Source organism: Heptranchias perlo, unplaced genomic scaffold (assembly GCF_035084215.1).
Source record: "Heptranchias perlo isolate sHepPer1 unplaced genomic scaffold, sHepPer1.hap1 HAP1_SCAFFOLD_228, whole genome shotgun sequence".
In the NCBI taxonomy this organism is placed as follows: domain Eukaryota; kingdom Metazoa; phylum Chordata; class Chondrichthyes; order Hexanchiformes; family Hexanchidae; genus Heptranchias; species Heptranchias perlo.
This window is the reverse complement of record NW_027139242.1, coordinates 430,589-448,879: the sequence shown is the minus strand read 5'-3', so window position 1 is coordinate 448,879 and position 18,291 is coordinate 430,589. Positions and strand designations below refer to the sequence as shown.

Below are 18,291 nucleotides of genomic sequence, written 5' to 3'. Positions count from 1 at the left end.
TCGGTGGTAATCAGCAGGAGGTTTCCTTGCCCATGTTTGACCTGATGCCATGAGATTTCATGGGGTCCAGAGTCAATGTTGAGGACTCCCAGGGCCACTCCCTCCTGACTGTATATCACTGTACCGCCACCTCTGGTGGGTCTGTCCTGCCGGTGGGACAGGACATACCCAGGGATGGTGATGGAAGAGTCTGGGACGTTGGCTGAAAGATATGATTCTGTGAGTATGGCTATGTCAGGCTGTTGCTTGACTAGTCTGTGGGACAGCTCTCCCAATTTTGGCACAAGTCCCCAGATGTTAGTTCGGAGGACCTTGCAGGGTCGACTGGGCTTGGTGTTTTGCCGTTGTCGTGTCCGGTGCCTCGTGGTCCGATGCCGGGTGGTCCGTCCGGTTTTATTCTTATTATGACTTTTCGTCGCGAGATTTTACAACTGAGTGGCTTGCTAGGTCATTTCAGAGGGCAATTAAGAATCAACCACATTGCTGTGGGTCTGGAGTCACATATTGGCCAGACCGGGTAAGGGCGGCAGGCTTCCTTCCCTAAAGGACATTAGTGAACCAGATGGGTTTTTACGACAATCCGGTAGTTTCATGGCCATCATTACTGATACTAGTATTTTAATTCCAGATTTTTATTCAATTAATTGAATTTAATTAATTAATTGAATTTAAATTCGCCAGCTGCCGTGGCGGGATTTGAACTCATGACTCTGGATTTTAGTCCAGGCCTCTGGATTACTAGCCCAGTAACATAACCACTATGCTAACGTTTAACAGTGAGTGTGAGAAATTGAGATCCCCAGTGTGACTGAGATCATTAACGAGTAATAGTGAGTGTGAGAAACACTGAGATCCCCAGTGTGACTGAGATAATTAATGTGTAACACTAAGTGTGAGAAACACTGAGATCCCCAATGTGACTGAGATCATTAACGTGTAACAGTGAGTGTGAGAAACACTGAGATCCCCAGTGTGACTGAGATCATTAACGTGTAACAGTGAGTGTGAGAAACACTGAGATTCCCAGTGTGACTGAGATCATTAACGTGTAACAGTGAGTGTGAGAAACACCGAGAACCCCAATGTGACTGAGATCATTAACGTTTAACAGTGAGTGTGAGAAACACTGAGATCCCCAGTGTGACTGAGATCATTAACGTGTAACAGTGAGTGTGAGAAACACAGAGATCCCTAGTGTGACTGAGATCATTAACATGTAACAGTGAGTGTGAGAAACACTGAGATTCCCAGTGTTACTGAGATTATTAACGTGTAACAGTGAGTGTGAGAAACACTGAGATCCCCAGTGTGACTGAGATCATTAACGAGTAATTAATTCTCGGGATGTGAGCATCATCGGCAGGGCCAGCATTTATTGCCCATTTCTAGTTGCCCTGAAGAAGGTGGTGACGAGCCTTCTCTTTGAATCACTGTAGTCCATGTGGTGAAGGTACTCCCAGTGTTGTTCGGTAGGGAGTTCCAGGATTTCGACCCAGCGAGCATGAAGGCATGGCGATATTTGTCCAAGTTAGGATGGTATTTAACTTGGAGGTGGTGGTGTTCCCATGCACCTGCTGCCCTTGTCCTTCTAGGTGGTAGAGGTTGCGGGTTTGGGAGGTGCTGTTGAAGATGCCTTGGCGAGTTGCTGCAGTGCATCCTGTAGATAGTACACACCGCAGCCATGGCAAGCTGGTGGTGGAAGGAGTGGATGTTTAAGGTGGTGGATGAGCTGCTGATCAAGCAGACTGATTTGTCCTGGATGGTGTCGAGCTTCTTGAGTTTTGTTGCAACTGCACCCATCCAGGCAAGTGGAGAGTATTCCATCACACTCGACTTGTAGGTGATGGACAGGCTTTTGGGAGTCAGGGAGTAAGCCACTCTCCACAAAATACCAAGCCTCTGCTGTGGTAGCCAAGGCATTTATGTGGCTGATCCAGTTGAGTTTCTGGTCAGTGGTGACCCCCAGGATGTTGATGGTGGGGGATTCGGTGATGGTAATGCCGTTGAATGTCATGGGGAGGTGGTTGGACTCTCTCTTGTTGGAGATGGTCATTGCCTCAGACTTGTATGGCGCGAATGTTACTCGCCAGTCCGAGTGGTATTCAACATGGAGGAGTACTGATTCATCGGTTGAGGGAGGGCAGTAGGTGGTAATCAGGAGCAGGTTTCCTTGCGCATGTTTAACCTGAAGCCTTGAGACTTCATGGAAGAAGAACAATAAAACCGGACAGACCACTCGGCTGCAGCCTGGGCATCGAAATCAGACACAACGACAGCACACCAAGCCCAGTTGACCCTGCAACGTCCTCCTCACTAACATCTGGGGATTGATGCCAAAGTTGGGAGAGCTGTCCCACAGACTAGTCAAGCAACAGCCTGACATAGCCACACTCACAGAATAATACCCATCACTCAACATCCCAGACTCCTGCATCATCATTCCTGAGTGTGTCCTGTCCCACCGGTCGGGCAGGCCCATCAGAGGCGTGGCTACAGTGGTATACAGCCGCGTGGGAGTGGTCCTGGGAGCCCTCATGAAGTCGGTCACATCTATTTATACCACTGTGTGGGAAATAAGGTAATTCATTATTGTCACCGACAGGAAATGGGAGGCTAATTCTCAGCCAGCCATTTGTTTGCAATGTATAACTTGATCCAGTCACTGTTTGGGCAGGTTACCGAGTTCAGACAAGGCACAGCATTAACAATATAGAGTTCAGCTGGGAAGGCATGCTCCTGGTCACCTTTAAATATACCAGTTTTTTATTCTACATGTATTTTGTTTTTTTAAACTGAAATCAGATTCTCAAACTGCCATGGTGGGATTTGAACACATGTCCCAGACCTCTGATTACTAATCCAGTGACGTGAGCACTGTGCCGAGATGTACTGAGTGGAACGTCCCAGGGATCAGTGCTGGGATCAGTACTGTTTCTAATTTATTTGGACTCATAAATTGAAATGAAAGTGATCAAATTTACAGATGATACTAAACTAGGAGATCAGTGGGATCAGAGGAGGTAGCTCAGAATTTACAAAATGAGTTGGATAAAAGATGTAAATGGTCAGAACAACGACCGATGGTATTTAATGGGAACAAGTGTAAAGTGCTGAACGTAGGAAGGGTACTCCATGAACGGTGGTGAAACAGCAAAGGATGAAGCTAATAGAGACTTAGGAAAGTTAGTGAGCTCGATGTCCAACCAACAAAGGCCAATAGGATAGTGAACGATATGGACAGAAGAGTAGGCCGCATGGTCAAACTGTACAGGACTCTGATCAGCCCACAGCATGAGGACAGGGGAGAGCCTGACATAGAGGACAGACACCCGAGACCTGAGGACAGAGGACGGAGGTCTGAGAGCCAAGACCGGCCGCCCAAAATCCGAGACCTGAGGCCCAAGGCCCGAGACCCAAGGACCATCCTTAATGTCAAGGGTCTGAATTATCAGGAAAGACTGGAGAAGCTTGGGCTTTTCAACATTAAATGGGAGATGATCTTCTGGAGGCGTATGGCCTTCCAGGACATTCCACGTGGGGAGCTGAGAACAAGTGTCCTCCTTAGGTGATTTTATATTATTAATTATAATTAAAGAGATTTGGGAAACAGAGGTTGAGTTATTTAGAACAGAAGAGTTTCTTTCCAGTACAGGCTGAAGAGCTGGGAGATGCAGCACTGATACGTACTACAGCACCACCATTGGTGGGAGGGTGGAATTACAGTGTGACATGTTTACATAGGCAGTTCCCATTATAAATGTGGACAGGAATTTATAATGGAAAAGGTGACATAAAAGTGTGGCAGAAATGTGGCAGCGAGAAGTAAGAATTTGTAGACGGGAAGTGTGCACAGATATAAGATTTTTAATATATTGTATAAGATAGTTAAGGGAATGGAGAAGGTAAATCATGAATATTATTTTAAATTAAATTGGGAAAGGAGGACAAGAGGTCACATTTTCAAACTAGTAAAAAGTGAATTTAGGACTGAAAACTGTAAATTCTTTCTCACACGAAGAGTGATCAACACATGGAATGGGATGAACACATGGAATGGGATCAACACATGGAATGGGATCAACACATGGAATGGGATCCTGGATACAGTAAATGGAATCAAAAGCTCTACAATAATTTAAGAGAAAATTGGTTGCTGCAATTGGGAGACTGTAGGGTGTTTCTAAGATGGGCTGAATGGCCTCTGCACCTATAATTATCTGGTCATCCTGTGACACTTGTTTTCTGTGCTCAACATGAAGAGCGGGCAGTGGGTGAAAAATTAACATAAACAGGGTTCCAGGGTGATAATTTCTCCTCAACCGTCTGTACTTATTTATAGATCCCATTTTATCCTGGTTTCCTTTCACTCTCCTGCATCATTAGTGTGTTTCAGTGCCGCTGTGTGATTGAATGTGAGGTGGGCAGGGAGCAGTGTGGGTTCGAGGGATGAGGCAGTTTGTCTGGTTTTGATCCCTGGGCAATAGTTAGGTCTCGGAACGCTGTTGTTCTTTACGGTCAGTGGGTGGGTTACGGTTGCAGGGAGTGTTAATCATTCTCCAGCTCTGGGCTAAGGCCAAGCGTAACTCCTTTCGATGGGGATCTGTCCTACAGGTTCTTCAGCCTTGTCTGGTGCGGGGAGGGTGGCACTTTGCCACAGTTGTGGGGCTCACCGTGGGGTGTGATGTTCACTGTGGGGCTCACCGCCTCGCAGTCAATAGCAAGAGCGGTGTTGGCCTGCTTATTGTGGGTAGGACCAGGAAACACAGACATTTCAAAGTTTGCAGATGACACGAAACTCGGAAATGTAGTAAACAATGTGGAGGATAGTAACAGACCTCAGGAGGACACAGACAGACTGGTGAAATGGGTAGATCAAATTTAATGCAGAGAAGTGTGAAGTGATGCATTTTGGTAGGAAGAACGAGGAGAGGCAATATAAACTAAATGGTACAATTTTAAAGGGGGTGCAGGAACAGAGAGACCTGGAGGTTTATGAACACAAATCTTTGAAGGTGGCAGGACATGTTGAGAAGGCTGTTAAAAAAGCATATGGGATCCTGGTCTTTATTAATAGAGGCATAGAGTACAAAAGCAAGGAAGTTATGCTGAACCTTTATAAAACACTGGTTAGGCCTCAGCTGGAGTATTGTATTCAATTCTGGGCACCACACTTTAGGAAGGATGTCAAGGCCTTAGAGAGGGTGCAGAAGAGATTTACTAGAATGGTACCAGGGATGAGGGACTTCAGTTATGTGGAGAGACTGGAGAAGCTGGGGTTGTTCTCCTTAGAGCAGAGAAGGTTAAGGGGAGATTTGATGGAGGTGTTCAAAATCATGAAGGGTTTTGATAGAGTAAATAAGGAGAAACTCCTGAAGTCTGTTTCCAGTGGCAGGATGGTCAGTAACCAGAGGACACAGATTAACGTGATCGGCAAAAGAGCCAGAGGTGAGATGAGGAAACATTTTTTAAGCAGCGAGTTATGATGATCTGGAATGCGCTGCCTGAAAGGGTGTTGGAAGCAGATTCAATAATAACTTTCAAAAGGGAATTGGAAAAATACTTGATGGGGAAAAAATTACAGGGCTATGGGGAAAGAGCAGGGGAATGAGATTAAATGGATAGCTCTTTCAAAGAGCTGGCACAGACACGATGGGCAGAGTAGCCTCTTTCTGTACTGTATCATTCTATGATAAGGTGGATCCTCTCGGATTGTAAGACTGATCATGCTCTTGGTGGTGACCCAAACCGCTGTGCAGAATGGCTGGAGGTAGCAGTGGGAGCAGGAGATGTGGAGGGGAGGCTGGTCTGGCCAGGACCCCTGGCCTGGTATGGAGGGCTGGAATTGTAGAGCCTGCGTGGGGGTGTGGTGCATGTGATCCTGATTTGACCATTTTGTAGATGGTTGTGTTGAAGATCTGTCTCCATATTGCTCAGCATTCCTCCTCTCTCTGTGGGTGGCCAAGATCTCAGTCCTCCCTCTCTGTCCTGCATGTGGCCATGGGGGTGAGTATGGGTGGAGATGTATCCACAGGAGGCAATTGGACCAGGAGGAGGAGGGCTCACTGTAAAGTCTGTGAAGTACTGCAGGGTTCTGGAGATTGTGCCTCATCTGCTCACACTGGGAGAGGTGAAATCTGTCAGCGGACTGGGGGAAGGACCGAACCTGGCCCTGACGGAGGAGCTGTCAGCCTGATGATCTCTTTTTCTAAACGGAGTCTTCCTGGAAGCTCCCGTTGTGCCACTATGGGGGGAGGACTGCTAGACCTGGAGGGAGGGACAGGCCTGATTCCAGGCTGAGAGTGTTTTAGTGACAATGGAACACTTCTGGCTCTGAATGGGATGAGGCAGGGGGGGGGGGCGGGGATGTGGCGAGGGGGATGTGGAGGGGGGGATGTGGAGGGGGGGGATGTGGAGAGGGGGATGTGGAGGGGGGGGATGTGGAGGGGGGGATGTGGAGAGGGGGATGTGGAGAGGGGGATGTGGAGAGGGGGATGTGGAGAGGGGGATGTGGAGAGGGGGATGTGGAGAGGGGGATGTGGAGAGGGGGATGTGGAGGGGGGGATGTGGAGGGGGGGGATGTGGATGGGGGGGATGTGGAGGGGGGGATGTGGAGAGGGGGATGTGGAGAGGGGGATGTGGAGAGGGGGATGTGGAGAGGGGGATGTGGAGAGGGGGATGTGGAGAGGGGGATGTGGAGGGGGGGGATGTGGATGGGGGGGATGTGCAGGGGGGGATGTGGAGAGGGGGATGTGGAGAGGGGGATGTGGATGGGGGGGATGTGGAGAGGGGGATGTGGATGGGGGGGATGTGGAGAGGGGGATGTGGAGGGGGGGATGTGGAGAGGGGGATGTGGAGAGGGGGATGTGGAGGGGGGGATGTGGAGGGGGGGATGTGGAGAGGGGGATGTGGAGAGGGGGATGTGGAGAGGGGGATGTGGAGGGGGGGGATGTGGAGGGGGGGGATGTGGAGGGGGGGATGTGGAGAGGGGGATGTGGAGAGGGGGATGTGGAGGGGGGGGATGTGGATGGGGGGGATGTGCAGGGGGGGATGTGGAGAGGGGGATGTGGAGGGGGGGGATGTGGAGAGGGGGATGTGCAGGGGGGGAATGTGGAGGGGGGGATGTGGAGGGGGGAATGTGGAGGGGGGATGTGGAGGGGGGAATGTGGAGGGGGGGATGTGGAGGGGGGGATGTGGAGGGGGGGATGTGGAGGGGGGGGATGTGGAGGTGGGGGAATGTGGAGGGGGGGGAATGTGCAGGGGGGGAATGTGCAGGGGGGGGGATGTGGAGAGGGGGGAATGTGGAGAGGGGGGGATGTGGAGAGGGGGATGTGGAGAGGGGGATGTGGAGAGGGGGATGTGGAGAGGGGGATGTGGAGAGGGGGGATGTGCAGGGGGGGAATGTGGAGGGGGGGATGTGGAGGGGGGAATGTGGAGGGGGGAATGTGGAGGGGGGATGTGGAGGGGGGGATGTGGAGGGGGGATGTGGAGGGGGGATGTGGAGGGAGGATGTGGAGGGGGGGAATGTGGAGGGGGGATGTGGAGGGAGGATGTGGAGGGGGGGATGTGGAGGGGGGGGATGTGCAGGGGGGGAATGTGGAGGGGGGGATGTGGAGGGAGGATGTGGAGGGGGGATGTGGAGGGGGGATGTGGAGGGGGGATGTGGAGGGAGGGAATGTGGAGGGGGGGGATGTGGAGGGGGGATGTGGAGGGAGGGAATGTGGAGGGGGGGGGATGTGGAGGGGGGATGTGGAGGGAGGGGATGTGGAGGGGGGGGATGTGGAGGGAGGATGTGGAGGGAGGATGTGGAGGGGGGGAATGTGGAGGGGGGGGATGTGGAGGGGGGATGTGGAGGGAGGGAATGTGGAGAGGGGGGATGTGGAGGGGAGATGTGGAGGGAGGATGTGGAGGGGGGGAATGTGGAGGGGGGGATGTGGAGGGGAGATGTGGAGGGAGGATGTGGAGGGGGGATGTGGAGGGGGGATGTGGAGGGAGGATGTGGAGGGGGGGAATGTGGAGGGGGGGGATGTGGAGGGGGGATGTGGAGGGAGGATGTGGAGGGGGGGATGTGGAGGGGGGATGTGGAGGGGGGGATGTGGAGGGGGGGATGTGGAGGGGGGGAATGTGGAGGGGGGGATGTGGAGGGGGGATGTGGTGGGAGGATGTGGAGAGGGGGGGGGAGTGTGGTGGGGGGTGTGTGGAGGGGGGATGTGGGAGGGGGGATGTGGAGGGGGGGATGTGTGAGGGGAGGATGTGGAGGGGGGGATGTGGTGGGGGGATGTGGAGGGGGGGTGGTGGAGGGGGGGATGTGGAGGGGGGGGGGATGTGGAGGGGGGATGTGGAGGGGGGATGTGGAGGGGGGATGTGGAGGGGGGGATGTGGAGGGGGGGATGTGGGGGGTGTGGGGGGGATGTGGAGGGGGGGTGTTGGAGGGGGGGATGTGGAGGGGGGGTGGGGGTGGGGGGTGGGGGGTGGTGTGGGGGGGGATGTGGAGGGGGGGATGTGGAGGGGGGGTGGGGGTGGGTGGTGGGGGGGGGTGTGGGTGGGGGGGATGTGGTGGGGGGTGTGGAGGGGGGGATGTGGAGGGGGGGTGGGGTGGGGGTGGGGGGGGGGGTGTGGGGGGGTGGTGTGGAGGGGGGGATGGTGGAGGGGGGGATGTGGAGGGGTGGGATGTGGGGTGGGGGGGGTGTGGGGGGGTGGGGTGGGGGGTGTGGAGGGGGGGTGTGGGGTGGGGGATGTGGAGGGGGGATGTGGTGGGGGGTGGGGTGTGGTGGGGGGGTGTGGAGGGGGGGGTGTGGAGGGGGGGATGGTGGAGGGGGGGGGTGTGGAGGGGGTGGGTGTGGGGTGGGGGGGGGATGTGGTGGGGGGGGTGTGGGGTGGGGGGGGATGTGGGGTGGGGGGGGGTGTGGGGGGGTGGGTGTGGAGGGGGGGTGTGGAGGGGGGGGTGTGGAGGGGGGGTGGGGGTGGGTGGGGTGGGGGTGTGGAGGGGGGGGTGTGGTGGGGGGGGTGTGGAGGGGGGTGTGGAGGGGGTGGGGTGGGGGGGTGTGTGGAGGGGGGGGTGGGGTGTGGAGGGGGGGGATGTGGTGGGGGGGTGTGGTGGGGGTGGGGTGTGGAGGGGGGGGATGTGGAGGGGGGGGGTGTGGAGGGGGGGGTGTGGAGGGGGTGGTGGAGGGGTGGGGGGGATGTGGGAGGGGGGGGTGTGGGGGGGATGTGGAGGGGGGGTGTGGAGGGGGTGTGTGGAGGGGGGATGTGGAGGGGGGGAGGTGTGGAGGGGGGTGGAGTGTGGAGGGGGGGATGTGGAGGGGGGGGGGATGTGGGAGGGGGTGGGGGATGTGGAGGGGGGGGATGTGGAGGGGGGGGGGATGTGGAGGGGGGGATGTGGAGGGGGGGATGTGGAGGGGGTGTGTGGAGGGGGGGATGTGGAGGGGGATGTGGAGGGGGGGGGAGTGTGGAGGGGGGGATGTGGAGGGGTGTGTGGAGGGGGGGATGTGGAGGGGGGGATGTGGAGGGGGGGATGTGGAGGGGGGGATGTGGAGGGGGGGATGTGGAGGGGGTGTGTGGAGGGGGGGATGTGGAGGGGGGGATGTGGAGGGGGGGATGTGGAGGGGGGGATGTGGAGGGGGGGATGTGGAGGGGGGGATGTGGAGGGGGGGATGTGGAGGGGGGATGTGGAGGGGGGGGGGAGTGTGGAGGGGGTGTGTGGAGGGGGGGATGTGGAGGGGGGGAGGTTCCGCTCTCCATTCTCAGCCATCGGAGGCTCAGGATCGTACACCAATCACTTGGGTCTGGGCTGCCCATTTGTCGTGTGTGAGATTTGAGAGGCTCAGCCTCCTCTCTTGTTCGGGGAGTTGAGGCTTTTTTGTGGCCTTTTGCCCTTGAACTTGGAGATAAGACTGTCCAGGTCATGGAACTGAGGGGCCAGTCAGTTTCTGAAGTAGATTGGAGAGGTGGGGACTACACTGATCTTTTCTGTGTTCACCACACCCAGCAGGTCAGTGTATCTCATCAGGTTAATGTATAAACTGGTTGTTTGCACAGGGTGGTGAACCACAGACAGTGAGGTATCTCAGGCTGACCCTGGTCACACGATGCCCATATTTGAAGGAAAGAACTTGCATTTACATCGCGACTTGAGAGACAGGTGGAGGAAGAGGAGAGTGTGACTGACAGTCAGCGCAGTAAGGGGAACCTGGTGGAGACAGGGAGGAGGAATCACAGAACCTGCTTTTGTCCAGCAGGTACGATGTACTTGCTACCTACGGGGATAAGGAGGAAGGTTGTGGGGAGAATGGCCAGAATACTGACCAAGGCACGTGGAACAGGAGGGGACAGAGGGCATCCTCTGCAATCATGATCAAGAGTCAAGGAGGGTGTGTGGCCAGAGTAAGGGATACCTCAAAGTGACTGTAATCTCTGGGTTATTACCCAAGCCATGTGCTAATTGTTTTGGGATAAACAGATCAGGAAAGTAAATGTGTGTCTGAGAGACCGGTGTGGGAGGGAGGGCACTAGCACCAGTACTGGGACAGGAGGGAGTTGTACCATTGGGAAGGGCTGCACCTGAACTGAGCTGGGACTAAGTTCCTCGTTAAAAGGATAAATCGGGCTGTAGAAAGGACTTTAAACCAATAAAGGGGGTGGCGGGGGAGGGTGAGAAAAGCACCTTCAGTATGGGGTGGGGACAGTTACCCAAATAAGAGCTCTGTACACGAATACACGTAACGTCCATCGAACGTACAGCACTGAAACAGGCCATTCGGCCCAACTGGTCCATGCTGGTGTTTATACTCCACACGAGCCTCCTCCCTCCCTACTTCATCTCACCCTATCAGCATATCCTTCTATTCCTTTCTCCCTCGTGTTTATCGAGCTTCTCCTTAAATGCATCTATACTCTTCACCTCAACTACTCCTTGTGGTAGAGAGTTCCACATTCGAATCACTCTGAGTAAAGAAATAAAACAAGTGAGTTTGAACCCAAATTCAGCTTAAAGAATATGATGTCGTCACCATCTCAGACTTGAAAGCTCTAATTGTCCCCCAGCCTCAGCAGCTTTTTTGGGGGAGAGTTCCAGATTTCCACCCCCCTTTGTGTGAAGAAGTGCTTCCTGACATCACCCCTGAACGGCCGAGCTCTGATTTTAAGGTTGTTCCCTCCTTGTTCTGGACTCACCCACCAGGGGAAATAATTTCTCTGTATTTTTTACATTTTAAGCACCTTGATCAGATCACCCCTCAACCTTCTAAACTCAGGAGAATACAAACCTAGTCTCTGTAACCTGTCCTCGTAATTTAACCCTTTAAGCCCCGGTATCATTCTGGTGAATCTGCACTGCACCCCCTCCCAGGCCAATATATCCTTCCTGAGGGGCGGTGCCCAGAACTGAACACAGTCTCCAGATGGGGTCTGACCAAGGGCAAGTGTGAGGTCATCCACTTTGGATCTGAAAATAATAAATCAGAATATTTTCCAAATAGTGAGAAACTAGGGACTGTAGAGGAGCAGAGAGATCTGGGAGTCCAGGTAATCATTAAAAGCTCATGGACAGGTACAAAAAGTAATCAAAAAGGCTAATAGAATGTTGGCCTTTATCTCAAGAGGGCTGGAATAGAAAGGGGGAGGAAATAACGCTTCAGTTGTACAGCACTAACAGACAGAGGGCTCAGTGACACTCACAGATACACACTCACAGATACACACTCACAGATACACACACTCACACATATACATTCATACACAAAACACACACACAGATACACACTCACAGATACACACTCACAGATACACACACTCACACATATACATTCATACACAAAACACACACACAGATACACACTCACAGATACACACACACAGATACACACTCACAGATATACATTCATACACAAAACACACACTCACACACACACACTCACACATATACATTCATACACAGATACACACACACAGATACACACTCACACATATACATTCATACACAGATACACACACACAGATACACACACTCACACATATACATTCATACACAGATACACACACTCACACATATACATTCATACACAAAACACACACACAGACACACACACACACACCCCCACAGATACACACACACCCCCAAGAATGAGAATTTTAAAATCGACACATTGCTGGACCAGGAGCCAATGTAGGTCAGTGAGCATAGGGGTGATAAATGAACAGGACTTGGTGCGAGTTAGGATACGGGGCAGCAGAGTTTTGGATGAGCTGAACTTTACAGAGGTGGAAGGTGGGAAGCCGGCCAGGAAAGTATTGGAACAGTTGAGTCTGGAGGTAACGAAAGCATATGTACACAGTTATACACACACAGATATAGACCGAAAACAGAAATATACACATGCATACAGATGCACACACATACAGATACACATATACAAAACACAGCCACAGATATACACATGCACAGATATACATGCGTATATACACACACACGCACACATATACACACACAAAAACACAGCCACAGATATACACGCATATACAGACACAGATATACACATGCACAGATATACACACACAAAAACACAGCCACAGATATACACATGCACAAATATACATGCATATATACACAGACAGATGTACACATGCAGATACACACACACAAAACACAGCCACAGGTATACACACAGACACATAGATATAGACACAGATACAGACACGCACACAGATACATAGATACAGACACAGGTATATAGACTTGCAGTAGGGTCACTGGGTACTGATGAGGAACAGGAATCCGGGCTGATTTCCCTTCTCTGAGGCTAGTCACAGCACCCTTGCTATGGAAGCTGTAATTCTGGACAGAGGGGTTAAAGGTGTCCTTACTGTGACCGTGAGCACACCATCTCCAAAATCCCTCCCATCCCAGCCCAGGCTCAGCATCTTAGCACTTTTTCATCCAAACTCATTTCAGCACAAATCAGATGTGCTATTGAGTGAATGCTGCCAGGATTAGTCCAATCTTACATCTGCAATCCAGCTCACTAAACATGGGGAGATTAGTCTGAATGCCTTATTGTGAAGTTTGTCCTGCCTGGGGATTATTTATAGGTTGAACGCATGTGAGAGGAGAGGGGGAACAAAGTGGTTGGGAGGTGTGGAGTATAAAGCACACGGCAACTTCAAACCATCATCGAACACTCACAGCACCACATGCTTTCCCTGCACATCTGAAGCAATGACAGTGCCAGCTGCATCAGCACTGGTTCCTGGCACAGTGGGCACCAGGAGCCCGTTTACCATCGAGAGCATTTTATCCAGCATGGCGAGAGGGCCGGGGACAGACGCTCACAGCCACACACAGCGCTCTGCATCTTCTCTTCCACAGCCGGCACCAGGAGAGGAGACAGCTTCACAACACCTAATGTCTCAACCGGTACCCACACCCACTCCAGGGGCACCACCAGGCATTGCCCGGAACACAATCTGCTGCTACACCCACATTGGGCCAACCTCGTGCCACTGCTCGCCAACATCAGGTAATGGCAGGTACTCACGCTGACTGAGTTACCAGAACCGAGGCGTTTACCTCACGGGCACCTGGGAATGAGTTACAGGCTGGACTCTAACCGTGGGGTTCGGGAGGGTTTATATAGAGAATAACAGATACCTGGGAGTGAGTTACAGGCTGGAATCTAATCGAGGGGTTCGGGGGGTTTATATATAGAATAACAGATACCTGGGAGTGAGTTACAGGCTGGAATCTAATCGAGGGGTTCGGGGGGGTTTATATATAGAATAACAGATACCTGGGAGTGAGTTACAGGCTGGAATCTAATCGAGTGGTTCGGGGGGTTTATATATAGAATAACAGATACCTGGGAGTGAGTTACAGGCTGGAATCTAATCGAGGGGTTCGGGGGGTTTATATATAGAATAACAGATACCCGGGAGTGAGTTACAGGCTGGAATCTAATCGAGGGGTTCGGGGGGTTTATATATAGAATAACAGATACCCGGGAGTGAGTTACAGGCTGGAATCTAATCGAGGGGTTCGGGGGGTTTATATATAGAATAACAGATACCCGGGAGTGAGTTACAGGCTGGAATCTAATCGAGGGGTTCGGGGGGTTTATATATAGAATAACAGATACCCGGGAGTGAGTTACAGGCTGGAATCTAATCGAGGGGTTCGGGGGGTTTATATATAGAATAACAGATACCTGGGAGTGAGTTACAGGCTGGAATCTAATCGAGGGGTTCGGGGGGTTTATATATAGAATAACAGATACCCGGGAGTGAGTTACAGGCTGGAATCTAATCGAGGGGTTCGGGGGGTTTATATATAGAATAACAGATACCCGGGAGTGAGTTACAGGCTGGAATCTAATCGAGGGGTTCGGGGGGTTTATATATAGAATAACAGATACCCGGGAGTGAGTTACAGGCTGGAATCTAATCGAGGGGTTCGGGGGGTTTATATATAGAATAACAGATACCCGGGAGTGAGTTACAGGCTGGAATCTAATCGAGGGGTTCGGGGGGTTTATATATAGAATAACAGATACCCGGGAGTGAGTTACAGGCTGGAATCTAATCGAGGGGTTCGGGGGGTTTATATATAGAATAACAGATACCCGGGAGTGAGTTACAGGCTGGAATCTAATCGAGGGGTTCGGGGGGTTTATATATAGAATAACAGATACTCAGGAGTGAGTTACAGGCTGGAATCTAATCGAGGGGTTTGGATGGTTTATATATAGAATAACAGATACCCGGGAGTGAGTTACAGGCTGGAATCTAATCGAGGGGTTCGGGGGGGTTTATATATAGAATAACAGATACTCAGGAGTGAGTTACAGGCTGGAATCTAATCGAGGGGTTCGGGGGGTTTATATATAGAATAACAGATACCCGGGAGTGAGTTACAGACTGGAATCTAATCGAGGGGTTTGGGGGGTTTATATATAGAATAACAGATACCTGGGAGTGAGTTACAGACTGGAATCTAATCGAGGGGTTCGGGGGGTTTATATATAGAATAACAGATACCCGGGAGTGAGTTACAGGCTGGAATCTAATCGAGGGGTTCGGGGGGTTTATATATAGAATAACAGATACCCGGGAGTGAGTTACAGGCTGGAATCTAATCGAGGGGTTTGGGGGGTTTATATATAGAATAACAGATACCCGGGAGTGAGTTACAGACTGGAATCTAATCGAGGGGTTCGGGGGGGTTTATATATAGAATAACAGATACCCGGGAGTGAGTTACAGACTGGAATCTAATCGAGGGGTTCGGGGGGTTTATATATAGAATAACAGATACCCGGGAGTGAGTTACAGGCTGGAATCTAATCGAGGGGTTCGGGGGGGTTTATATATAGAATAACAGATACCCGGGAGTGAGTTACAGACTGGAATCTAATCGAGGGGTTCGGGGGGTTTATATATAGAATAACAGATACCCGGGAGTGAGTTACAGGCTGGAATCTAATCGAGGGGTTTGGGGGGTTTATATATAGAATAACAGATACCCGGGAGTGAGTTACAGACTGGAATCTAATCGAAGGGTTCGGGGGGTTTATATATAGAATAACAGATACCCGGGAGTGAGTTACAGGCTGGAATCTAATCGAGGGGTTCGGGGGGTTTATATATAGAATAACAGATACCCGGGAGTGAGTTACAGGCTGGAATCTAATCGAGGGGTTTGGGGGGTTTATATATAGAATAACAGATACCCGGGAGTGAGTTACAGACTGGAATCTAATCGAAGGGTTCAGGTAGTTTATATATAGAATAACAGATACCCGGGATTGAGTTGAGTGTAAGGTTTATAAGTCGGATTCAGTAACGTGTGTAGAGATGGGAGGCCTGCACCGTCCAGGGACCCAAACACTCCTTCCAGGTGAAACAGCGATTTACTTGTACTTGTTTCAATTTAGTATACTGTATTCGCTGCTCACAATGCGGTCTCCTCTACACTGGGGAGACCAGACACAGATTGGGTGATCACTTTGCTGAACACCTCCGCTCAGTCCACACGCGTGACCCTGACCTGCCGGTCGCTTGTCATTTTAATTCCCCTTCCCACTCCCACTCTGTCCTCGGCCTCTTACGCTGTTCCAATGAAGCTCGGTGGAAGCTCGAGGAACAGCACCTCATCTTTCGATTCGGCACTTTACAACCTTCCGGACTCAACACTGATTTCAATAACTTCAGATCCATTTTTTTGGACAGCAGGAGCTGGTAATGGTTCTGCTGTTGCCATTTACAGCTCCTCCGGACTGATCTTATGTTTCTTAACCTGTCCCATTCCCACCCTCCTTACCTTGGCATAGGAACAAACAGATTAGATGTTTAAATGCAAGGCTGAAAGAGTGGTGCGGGAAGCAGGGGTTTCAATTCACATGGTACTGGAATCAGTACTGGGGAAAGAGGGAGCTGTTCCATTGGGTCGGGTCAGAGAGTTTACCTTAGAGACTAAGGTCACACAGGGAAAAATAATAAAAAGTTAAAATTAAAGGCGCTTTATCTGAATGCACAAAACATTCATAACAAAATAGATGAATTAATGACACAAATAGAGATAAATGGGTTTGATCGAGTAGCCATCACTGAGATGTGGTTGTCGGATGAACAAGGTTGGGAACTAAATATTCCAGGGTACTTGACTTTTAGAAAAGATAGGCAAAATGGAAAAGGTGGGGGGGGGGGGTAGCCCTGATCATAAAGGATGAGATGAAGACAGTAGTGAGAAAGGATCTTGGCTCAGGAAATCAGGATGTAGATCAGCATGGGTGGAGCTAAGAAATAACGGAGCAGAAAACACTTGTTTATAGGCCTCCTAACAGGAGTTTACTGTTGGACAGAGTACAAATCAGGAAATGAGAGGAGCGTGTAACAAGGGTAATGCAATAATCGTGACGGACTTTAATCTTCATATAGACTGGGGAAACCAAATTGCCAAAAGTAGTTTGGAGGATGAGTTCATGGAATTCATCCATGACAGTTTTCTAGAACAATATGTCGAGGAACCAACGAGGGAACAGGTTATTGTAGATCTATATTGTGTAATGAGACAGGGTTAATTAGTCATCTTATAGTTAAGGATCCTCTGGGGACGAGTGACCATAATATGATAGAATTTCACATTGAGTTTAAGAGTGATGTAGTTAAGTCCAAAACTAGGGTCTTAAATTTAAACAATGAGGGGCGAGTTGGCTAAGGTAGATTGGGAAATTAGATTAAAGGATATGATGGTAGATAAACGATGGCGAACATTTAAAGAAATAATTCATAATTCTCAGTGAATGTACATTCCCTTGAAGAATAAAAACTCAATGGAAAAGTGATCCAACCATGGCTAACTAGAAAAGTTATGATGTGGAGATGCCGGTGATGGACTGGGGTGGACAAATGTAAGGAATCTTACAACACCAGGTTATAGTCCAACAATTTTATTTTAAAATCACAAGCTTTCGGAGATTATCCCCTTCGTCAGGTGAATGAGTGAAAGGTTCTCAAATCGCATATCTTATACTATGCTGGGACAGCATCACACCAATCAAAAGGTGTCGTTGTTATTCAAACAGGCCAGTCACGGAGAACAGCACGTCCCAGTACACTGGATATACATTGTGTCAATTACATAGACAGACAGAAAGAAACCCAAATGGCAGAGAGATAGAGAGAATATTAAAAACATAACTTTTTTTTCCCCCTTTTTGCTGGTGGGGTTACGTGTAGCGTGACATGAACCCAAGATCCCGGTTGAGGCCGTCCTCATGGGTGCGGAACTTAAGTTAAGGATAGTATTACATTAAAATTAGCATTAGAAAGGAGAAACAAGGTGCATAAACGATTGGGAGAGATAGATAGCACTAGAGTAAGAAATAGTGCAGTATTAGGTGGGATCAGACTAAGAGAGAGTACGAGAAGGTCGAAGATAGGTTTACAGTGCGTGTGTGTAAACGTACAAAGCGTGGTAAATAAGGTTGGTGAGCTGCAGGTGCAAATAGCCACATGGGAATATGATGTTGTGATGATAGCAGGGACCTGGCTCAAAAAAGGGCAGGATTGGGTACTAAATATTCCTGGATACAAGGTGTTCAGGAAAGATAGGGAAGGAAAAAAAGGAAGGGGGGTTGCAGTATTGATTAAGGAGAATATTGCAGTACTGGAGAGGGGGGATGTCCTGGAGGGGTCAAGGGCAGAATCTATTTGGTTAGAGTTAAGAAACAACAAATGTGCCATTACACTACTGGGTGTATCCTATAGGCCACCAACTGGTAGGAAAGATATAGAGGGGCAAAT

The 18,291-nt window shown here is 50.5% G+C and overlaps 1 long non-coding RNA gene across 1 annotated transcript in view; it reads right to left on the bottom strand.

Moving 5' to 3' along the window:
- Nucleotides 1-1,345: 1,345 nt before the first annotated feature.
- Nucleotides 1,346-18,291, bottom strand: part of LOC137310148 (uncharacterized) — a 37,010-nt gene continuing 20,064 nt past the window's right edge. The window contains exon 3 of the long non-coding RNA XR_010960054.1: nucleotides 1,346-2,562. This is a non-coding gene — a long non-coding RNA (uncharacterized lncRNA). The remainder of the gene's footprint in view (nucleotides 2,563-18,291) is intronic.